Source organism: Podarcis cretensis (assembly GCF_951804945.1).
Source record: "Podarcis cretensis genome assembly, chromosome: 8".
NCBI lineage: Eukaryota > Metazoa > Chordata > Lepidosauria > Squamata > Lacertidae > Podarcis > Podarcis cretensis.
Window position 1 is genome coordinate 9,863,203 of NC_137177.1, and position 10,135 is coordinate 9,873,337.

At 46.3% G+C, this 10,135-nt stretch overlaps 2 long non-coding RNA genes across 4 annotated transcripts; one reads left to right on the forward strand and one right to left on the reverse strand.

Annotated features, from left to right (window-relative positions):
- Positions 1 to 4,787: 4,787 nt before the first annotated feature.
- LOC307221414 lies at positions 4,788 to 6,313 on the forward strand. The gene is made up of 2 exons (XR_013841385.1): positions 4,788 to 5,144; positions 5,556 to 6,313. It is a non-coding gene; the product is annotated as an uncharacterized lncRNA (long non-coding RNA).
- Positions 6,314 to 7,127: 814 nt separating this feature from the next.
- Positions 7,128 to 10,126, reverse strand: LOC307221422. Of its 3 annotated transcripts, XR_013841396.1 has the most exons (3): positions 10,011 to 10,111; positions 9,207 to 9,455; positions 7,128 to 7,464 (listed from the first exon to the last, which is right to left on the reverse strand). It is a non-coding gene; the product is annotated as an uncharacterized lncRNA (long non-coding RNA). The 3 variants fall into 3 exon arrangements; XR_013841394.1 differs by having other exon boundaries at positions 7,128 to 7,405; positions 9,207 to 10,126; XR_013841395.1 differs by having other exon boundaries at positions 9,207 to 10,126.
- Positions 10,127 to 10,135: the final 9 nt, after the last annotated feature.

A 10,135-nucleotide genomic window follows, 5' to 3' on the forward strand; every position in this document is an offset into this window, starting at 1 on the left:
TTGTGCAAAGTTTGCATGCAGATTATAGAATAGGTGTTGGGAACCCTTTGCCCTCCAGACATTTCTGAACTACAACTCCCATCAGCACCAGCAAGCATGACCAGTGGCCAGTTCTGCAACGTCTGGAAGGCAAAGGGTTCCCAACACCTGTTATACAACATTGCTTATTGAGCATCCATTCTGATTTGTTTGCAAGGAGGTTACATGACTTTTCATCAGGCCACAGTTATCCTGCACTTTCTAGCATGTTTCCTCCCTCACTTCCCTTATTGTGTGGTGTTGTTGTTGTTGTTTAGTCATGTCCGACTCTTTGTGACCCCATGGACCAGAGCACGCCAGGCACTCCTGTCTTCCACTGCCTCCCGCAGTTTAGCCAAACTCATGCTGGTAGCTTCGAGAACACTGTCCAACCATCTCGTCCTCTGTTGTCCCCTTCTTCTTGTGCCCTCCATCTTTCCCAACATCAGGGTCTTTTCCAGGGAGTCTTCTCTTCTCATGAGGTGGCCAAAGTATTGGAGTCTCAGCTTCAGGATCTGTCCTTCCAGTGAGCACTCAGGGCTGATTTCCTTCAGAATGGATAGGTTTGATCTTCTTGCAGTCCATGGGACTCTCAAGAGTCTCCTCCAGCACCATAATTAGAGCCCAATATTTTGAGGAAGTGGGTTTATTGCACTCGAGTAGCAAAGCAACTATAACCGTGTAGCCTCAATTTGCTGGTATGTGATTGAATCCCACCTGAAAAGAGTGTCGTTCTGGAAGTGCTTTTGGCCTTTTGCAAGTCATTTATCGGAAGGTGGGACTTTGATCTCGAGCCTTACCCTTAAGCAACAACAGATCGCTCAGAATCATTTAACGGGTGAGTTGCTACGCTTTCACTGTTAAGAGCTCCTGAGTTATGCACTCTTGGTTTGTGAATGCAAAGCATGTTGGCAGAGTAAGGAGATTGCATTAAAGAACCAAAGTTATGTTACACAACTCTATGGCGAGGCCTCTCCACTACTCATTTTCCAGCAGCAACACTTGACGGCTGAGGTGCCTCTGCTAACTGCCCTGTCTTGCTGACTTACAGGATTGGCAAAAGAAGTGGGAAGTTGCAGATTTGACTCATGGAATCACCTGGAATGTGCCCATATGTAGGAGGCGGATGTGGTAAAAGCACATGAACTTGATTGGGAATAACAATTAGCTTTCTGTTGTGTCTGACTGGTGCGTATTATTATTACTGACAGGACTCAAGATTGCTTACAGATAAAAACAAGAAGCTCTAAAAGCATCGAAAAGGAACTCAAGAAGGAGTGCAGGGTTCTCTTCCCCCCTTTTTGATTATGTTCTTACAACAGCCCTGTGAGGTAGGCTAGGCTGAGAGGCAGAAACTGGCCCCCAAGGCCACCCAGTGAGCTTCATGGCTGAGTGGGGATTTCAGCCTTAGTTTCCCAGGTCCTAGTTCAGCACTCTGACTGCTAGACCACACTGACATTCCCAAACCCACTGAGTAGACATGGTTAAGACTGCATTGAGATGTAAATCCTCTTGGTTTCAGTGGTAGTTGATTCCAAATACAGTGGTACCTCGGGTTAAGTGCTTAATTCATTCCAGAGTTCCGTACTTAACCTGAAACTGTTCTTAACCTGAAGCACCACTTTAGCTAATGGGGCCACCTGCTGTTGCTGCGCCGCTGGAGCACGATTTCTGTTCTTATCCTGAAGCAAAGTTCTTAACCTGAAGCACTATTTCTGGGTTAGCGGAGTCTGTAACCTGAAGTGTATGTAACCTGAAGCGTATGTAACCCGAGGTACCACTGTAAATATGTTTGGGTTGACAACCATGGGGTATTTTTAACCACTAGGCTTCTATATATTCTTGAAAGGTATTTCATGTGATTGATTAATACAGAAATAATGTGAATGTCTTGAATCTAGTGTAGCAAGGAGCTACTCACCTATTCACCTGTAACCATGAAGGATCTTCTCCAGATGACTAAACTTGGAGTATTTTGCAAAAGTCTTCTTTCACAAAAGAAAACACGCTTTCTCCATCTTCCAAGTGGCATTGGCTAGCCCTCCCCATTTGGTGTCATCTGCAAATCTGATAAGCACCCCCTCAATTCCTTCATCCAAGTCGTTTACAAAAATGTTGAGCAACAACGGGCCTAGGACAGAACACTGCAGCACACCACTTGTTACTTTTTTTCTAGGATGACGAAGAACTATAGTGAGCACTCTTTGGAGAGCCAGTGTGGTGTAGTGGTTACGAGCGGTAGTCTCGTAATCTGGGGAACCGGGTTCGCGTCTCCACTCCTCCACATGCAGCTGCTGGGTGACCTTGGGCTAGTCACACTTCTTTGAAGTCTCTCAGCCCCACTCACCTCACAGAGTGTTTGCTGTGGGGGAGGAAGGGAAAGGAGAATGTTAGCTGCTTTGAGACTTCTTCGGGTAATGATAAAGCAGGATATCAAATTCAAACTCTTCTTCTTCTCTTCTTCTTTGGGTTCGGTCAGTCAACCAGCTGCAAATCCATCTAATGGTTGCTCCATCCAGCTTTACCAGTTTCTCCACAAGAATATTATGGGGGACTTGGTCAAAAGCCTTGCTGAAATCAAGAGACCACAGCTGTCAAGGGTGCTCCCCAGCCAACGGAATGCACACAGCAGATAGTTAGCTCTTTATTGTCAAAGATAACACAGTCATTTCTACATCTCTAGATACCTATCCACTCTAGTCAAGCCTCTAAGCAGCTATTCTCTGGTCCACACTCTATGGAGCAGTTGCAGAAACAGGGGACTACTCCATCTCAACCAGTTTATGTACCTTCCCCTGATGAGCTGTAAACACACAGCTAGAGACTACACCTGCGAGGCAACGTCCTCTGCTCGTCGCTTTTCAAACCCCTCCTGGTTCTGGGAGACGATGTTGTAGGAGAAAGTTGGGACGCACCTGGCCCGTCACTTGTCTGATCTGAAGCTTCCCCTGCTCCTGACCTTTGCCACCTGGCTGGTACAGTTCCCCACAAATCACAGATCCCCTTTCCCAAGTCAGATTCCAACCTCGCTTCCCCCATTGCGCCCGCACCAAACTTGTAAAGAGAAATGAGATTTGTCCAGCATGACTTGTTTTTTCCTAAGTGCTCACACACCGACCTTTTAATTATCTGTTCCAGGACCTTTCCTGGTATCAACATCAAGCTGACCGGTCGCTAGTCACCTGGTATGAAGCATAGCTTGCTTGTTTGTTTGTTTGCTTTGTTTGCTTTATTTGAAGTATCCCTAATCCACCCTTCACCCAAAGGTTCCAGGGTGGAGACATACACAATATAACCAACATTAATCAATAACATTAAAACAACATAAAAAAAAAAATGAGAGTTCAATTTGCAAATAAAAGCAGCAGTGGTGACACAAATTCAAACCTTCACCCCTCTTCAAAAGCCTTCTCAAAGAGGTGCTTTTATGCCAAACCACACATTACCCAGATTTCTGTGTAATTTTTCCTTTGATTTTTTTAAAAAATGAAAGCAGCTCTTGGAGGCTACAATCAGGAGTAGAGGAAAGGTGAGTAGGGAAGAGGCTGTATTTATCAGTTGTGTTTATAAATCTTCCAGTTAACCATTTCTTCATCCCATCACACGTGTTGAAGTAAGATTCAGGTGCAAGTCCAGTCAGCATCTGTACGTGAAATGAGTTGTGTTTGTGCACCATCTTGCCCTTTGCCTCAGGCGGCAAAATGTCTGGAGCCAGCCCTGCGTCCTAGCAGTGAGCTACAGCCCCTTCCCCGAGTTGCCATTTCCTGACTGGGAACCCATTCTGGTCTGCAAAGGTGATATCACCAAATCTCGACCACGAAACCTTCAAGGATCACTTTCACACCAAGACCTGCAAACATCCTGAAATGCTGCTGGGCAATGATAATCCATGTGGATTGATTTGGGAGGTACATGTGTGAAGTGAAGGAAAGGGTTTTTTGGGGGGGGTAGCACACTGGGCTTGCATCCCTGCCCCCCCCATAACAAATTGTTTCCAACGAGGTCTTTAGTAAAGGTAAAGGTACCCCTGACCGTTAGGTCCAGTCGTGGATGACTCTGGGGTTGCAGCGCTCATCTTGCTCTATAGGCCGAGGGAGCCGGCGTTTGTCCGCAGACAACTTCCGGGTCATGTGGCCAGCATGACTAAGCCGCTTCTGCACAGAAACGCCGTTTACCTTCCCGCCAGAGCGGTACCTATTTATCTACTTGCACTTTTGACGTGCTTTCGAACTGCTAGGTTGGCAGGAGCTGTGACCGAGCAACGGGAACTCACCCTAGGGTCAGTGGTTTAGACTACAGTGCCACCCGTGTCCCGAGGTCTTTAGTAGTTATGTAAAATAGCTCTTGTGCATTTTGGCAGCCAGGAACCTGGATGAGAGGAATTTATGTCCATTGATGATGATAATAATAATAATAATAATAATAATAATAATAATAATTTATTTGTACCCCGCCCATCTGGCTGGGTTTTCCCAGCCACTCTGGGCGGCTTCCACAAAGATCAAAAATACACTAAGATGTCACACATTAAAAACTTCCCTGAACAGGGTTGCCTTAAGATGTCTTCTGAATGTCAGGTAGTTGTTTTTCTCTTTGACATCTGGTGGGAGGGCGTTCCACAGGGCGGGCGCCACTACTGAGAAGGCCCTCTGCCTGGTTCCCTGTAGCTTTGCTTCTCGCAATAAGGGAACCGCCAGAAGGCCCTCGGTGCTGGACCTCTGCGTCCGGGCAGAACGATGGGGGTGGAGACGCTCCTTCAGGTGATGGCCGGTGACAATAGATCCCAGCTACATGTTACACCCCACCAGCCCGGATGTGTGTGTGAGTGTTTGTGTGAGGAGGAGGGGATTGAAAGGAACAGTTTTGACAGCCTTGATTGGGGCAGCCTTTGTTTGTTGGGAGCTGACTGAGGAAAACTGCTAAGCAGCTGGCAGAAGGCACCTATTGCCCCCGTGATCTGTGAGGTTTGCTATGGTGGTGGTGGTGGGGGAGTTGTGGTAGCCAGCTGAGGTGATGCACAATGCCAGAGGAGGCCAGTCTCAAGATATGCAGAGGGTCTTCGTTGTTGAACATTAAAACAGTGCTCTCAGCCTCAGTGTAACTTGATGCTTGAAGCTTAACCAAAGGTAAAGGTAAAGGTAAAGGTAAAGGTAAAGGTAAAGGTAAAGGTAAAGGGACCCCTGACCATAAGGTCCAGTCGTGGCCGACTCTGGGGTTGCGGCGCTCATCACGCTTTATTGGCCGAGGGAGCCAGCATACAGCTTCCGGGTCATGTGGCCAGCATGACTAAGCCGCTTTTGGCGAACTAGAGCAGCGCACGGAAACGCCGTTTACCTTCCTGCCAGAGCGGTAACTATTTATCTACTTGCACTTTGATGTGTTTTCGAACTGCTAGGTTGGCAGGAGCAGGGACAGAGCAATGGGAGCTCACCCCGTCGCAGGGATTCGAACTGCCGACCTTCTCATCGGCAAGTCCTAGGCTCTGTGCTTTAACCCACAGTGCCACCCGCGTCCACAGCGCCACCCACGTCCCAAAGGTGATGAGGCTCAAAGGTGACCATAGTACCTGAGAGACACTCATGGAATGGATAGCTGAGAGCAAATCATAGACTTGCAGAGTTGGAAGGGACCCCAAAGGTCATTCAGTCCAGTGCTTTTAAATTTTTTGCATTAAAAACAACAAAGGGTGCTTCCAGACCATTTCCACCCCCCCCCCCCCCGGGTAGGATTCATTCACACACTGGAAAATTCAGGCTGAACAACTGAAGTTGATTTGGAGCTCTTGTGCAACAGACCTCCTTCCTCAAAAGATCAGACTTTTTGCAATAGAGAAAGTGATGGGGAAATGCGCTGGGACTTGTGGGATAACCTGTTTTGACGTCACCTAACCTCACCACAAACAAATGAGGATGAATGCTCATTAAACAGCCAATGTCATCTAACCTCTTCCAAATGTGCAAACAAATCCAGACTAATTCTCGATAAACTAGTTGTCCTCTGAAAAAGACCAGAGTCTTGTGGCAGCTTAAAGGCCAACAATTTTTTTGTGGCAAAAGTTCTCATGGATTACAGATTACTTCACCAGATGCATGAAATATCATCCTGAATTACAGGTGTGTAAATGTATCCCTGTAATTCCGAGTGACATTTTATGATTGTTGCTGCTTTTATTCTGTGATGTGTGATGTGTTTGTGTAATGATTTTATATTCTGTTCATGTTAGTCACCCTGGGAACTTTGTTGAAAGACTACCTAGAAATGCTTCGGGCAAGCAAGCAAGCAAGCAAGCAAGCAAGCAAGCAAACAAACAAACAAAAACAAACAAACAGATAAATACTTTTTAGTTATGGCACAAGAAATCTCCAGAACAATCGTTTCAAACAGAAACTGGAATCAGAGTGAAATGTCATGAACCGGTTCTGAATGTGAAAAATGACAATTGGGGTCAGGTAATCCATTATTTGGGATGTGGGTGGCACTGTGGTGTAAACTGTTGAGCCTAGGACTTGCTGGTCAGAAGGTCGGCAGTTCGAATCCCTGTGACGGGGTGCGCGCCCGTTGCTCGGTCCCTGCTCCTGCCAACCTAGCAGTTTGAAAGCACACCAAAGGGCAAGTAGGTAAATAGGTACCACTCCGGTGGGAAGGTTAACGGCGTTTCCGTGTGCTGCTCTGGTTCGCCAGAAGCGGCTTAGTCATGCTGGCCACATGACCCAGAAGCTGTACACCAGCTCCCTCGGCCAATAAAGCGAGATGAGCGCCACAACCTCAGAGTCGGTCACGACTGGACCTAATGATCAGGGGTCCCTTTACCTTTAATCTATTATTTAACTGATTTTTAGTACAGTGATACCTTGGTTTATGAACTTAATCCGTTCCGGAAGTCCATTCTTAAACTGAAACTGTTCTTAAACCAAGGTGCACTTTCCCTAATGAGGCCTCCTGCCCCCGGTGTCCTGCCACCGTTCAGATTCCATTCTTAGACCGAGGTAAAGTTCTCAAACTGGCACACTATTTTCGGTTTTGCAGAGTTTGTAAACCGAATTGTTCTTAAACAGAACTGTTCTTAAACCATATGGCATCCATTCCTTGCATTGTCACTTTAACACCTCTTCATGTAACAAATAAGTTTTTTTAATGTGTCTTATCGATTAAGCCATAGAGGTAAGTGGGTACACAAACTTACCGCCTTGGGTGGAGATACACAACAGTCAAAGTGGGTGGAAGAGTTCATCCAGAACTTGCAGGGTTGTTGCTTTGTCCCATTCAGAGATTGCAAAACCCACTTACAGTTTGTCTAGTCATGGATGTGGAACTTGTCACTTCCCAGCTTCTGTCAGCCCCAGCCAGCAGTACCAGTAGTCGGGGATAATTTGTAGTCCAACAGCATCTGGAAAAATGACAGGTTCCTCACTCCTGTAGATGTTAACATTTGGAAAATTCCAAAATCTGCTTTAGGGGGGAACTTTTATTAGCCCAAACAAAACGTTATGAAATAGTGTGCAGAACTCTCATAGACACAACTGGAAATCTGCAAAGCACTGAACAGAGACTGTGACAAAATGCTGGTTCTGTGTCTCTTGGAGACAAAAGGATGGGATATAAATAAGCAAATAAATAAAATGGCTCCAACAATAATCAACATTTTTTTCTTACTCCTTCCTGCCCCTATTTTGCTTACCATGTGGCCTGATTAAGAGTTCTGGATAACTTTGACACTTAACACTTACTATGAATTTAAACACCTGTTAAGATACCGTAACTAAATTTTGCACTCGACTAAGGAGCTAGTTTTCATCTGTGTTTGGACACAATTTATCAATATAACAAACTGAATCTCTCAAAACTGCATTGATCTTAATCAAATATTGCATGATGGTTCCTGAGATCAAGGAGCAGGTTTCCTCCATATGTTTGCAAACAACTGGACAGCATTTCAAACCTCTGTCTGGTTCCCTGTAACCTCACTTCTCGCAATGAGGGAACCGCCAGAAGGCCCTCGGTGCTGGATCTCAGTGTCCAGGCTGAACGATGGGGGTGGAGACGCTCCTTCAGATATACAGGACCAAGGCTGTTTAGGGCTTTAAAGGTCAGCACCAACACTTTGAATTGTGCTCGGAAACATACTGGGAGCCGATGCAGATCTCTCAGAACTGTTATGTGGTCCTGGCGGCCACTCCCAGTCACCAGTCTAGCTGCCGCATTCTGGATTAATTGCAGTTTCCGGGTCAGCTTCAAAGGTAGCCCCACATAGAGCGCATTGCAGTAGTCCAAGTGGGAGATAACTAGAGCATGCACCACTCTTGTGAGACAGCCCACGGGCAGGTAGGGTCTCAGCCTGCATACCAGATGGAGCTGGTAGACAGCCGCCCTGGACACAGAATTAACCTGCGCCTCCATGGATAGCTGTGAGTCCAAAATGACTCCTAGGCTGCGCACCTGGTCCTTCAGGGGCACAGTTGCCCCATTCAGGACCAGGGAGTCCCCCACACCCACTTGCCCCCTGTCCCCACCAAACAGTACTTCTGTCTTGTCAGGATTCAACCTCAATCTATTAGCCGCCAGGCACTCACACAGGACATTCACGGCCTTCACTGGTTCTGCTGTGTGTGTAGAGCAAGCCTGATACCCTCATTTTACAGACAGGGAACCTTTACAGAATGTCTTGACCAGGGCCACATAGATTTTGAGCCAGTGGCAGCGCTGAGACAGAAACTGCATCCAAACACATCTTTCTGTTTGCTGGACTACTATGGCTGAAATGCCTAGAAATTAAAATGTTGTACACTGCCCTGGGATTGTTGGATAAAGGGCGGTATATAAATAGAAGAAGAAGAAGAACGAAGGAGAAGGAGAAGGAGAAGAAATGTTGCATACAGCCACATTACAAGTGAGCATTTGGCATGTAATAAATAAGCATGGGGCCACATTGTCTTTTTCGACCTTGCATCTGACTAGCTTAATTTTCTTTAAAATTAAAATGTGCCAGTCCTCTGGGCAATGAACCAGTTAACACTGCAGCGAGGATGATGGGACGCTCCTAAAAGGATGCTCAGGCATCATTCAGGAATTAATCTCTTAAAATTACTTTATTTTCCTGATGCTAATGGGTGGAATGCTATTATGTGTAATTACTGTGCCCATAATCTCTCTTTGTCACCTTCTCCCTTCCTCTTGCATACTCTTCCTACCTGCCCATTTCTTAGACACCAGGATAACGTTGGCTTGGGGAGTCACTGGGTGGTTGAGAAAGAGCCTTGGGTTCCTGCACCGGAATGGGTGTGCTTTCAGGGTGAAGCAAGGAAGAACGCCAGCGGCTAGCTTGGAGGGACTTGTGTGGTGTGTGACTTAAGGTTCCCAGAAAAATGATTCGGGTTAGTTGGGGAATAACCTGTGCCGAGCCACACAACATCCTGCCTCTGTTTGCTGCAGTCTGTGGGCTCAAGAGACAATTAGAGGGGAGTGAGACACAACAGCAATAGCACTGCCCTATTTGTGAGCTTCAGCTACCAGTATTCAGACTCATGCTGCCTCTGATTCTGGATGTAGTATTACAGAGCTTCCAGGCCTTTGTACTCTTGAGATTTGGCTGTCTCTTAACTCAGGGATGGGGAAACCTGTGGCCTTCCAGATATTGTGGGACAACCACTCCCACCTTCCCTGGCTGTTGGCTATGCTGTCTGGGATTGATGGGAGTTGGGTCCAAAAGTATCGGATGTTCACAGGCATACCCTCCAACACTTAGAAGCCAAAATCCAGGACGCCAGATTCAACTTTTTTTATCACAAGAGTTTGGGGTGCTGTGATCTCATGCAATTTCACTTTTTTTCGGGCGGAAATTGAGCGAGGTCACAGCAAGCAAAACGGCCACCATTCTCTTATGATTAAAAAAAAATAGGATGTCTCTTTCTTCCGGGACACTTGTGGGGTATACACAGGTCCCTCATCACTGCCTCAGTTAATATGAAATAGGGTGTAATCCTAAAGATATATACCTGGATATAAGCTCCATTGAACTCGATGGTGCTTGCTTCTGAGTACACACATGGAAGACTGTACTGTAAATCCAATTAAGTAAAACACAGCTCATTAGATTGTTTCCTTTAGGGCAAGTCTGCAA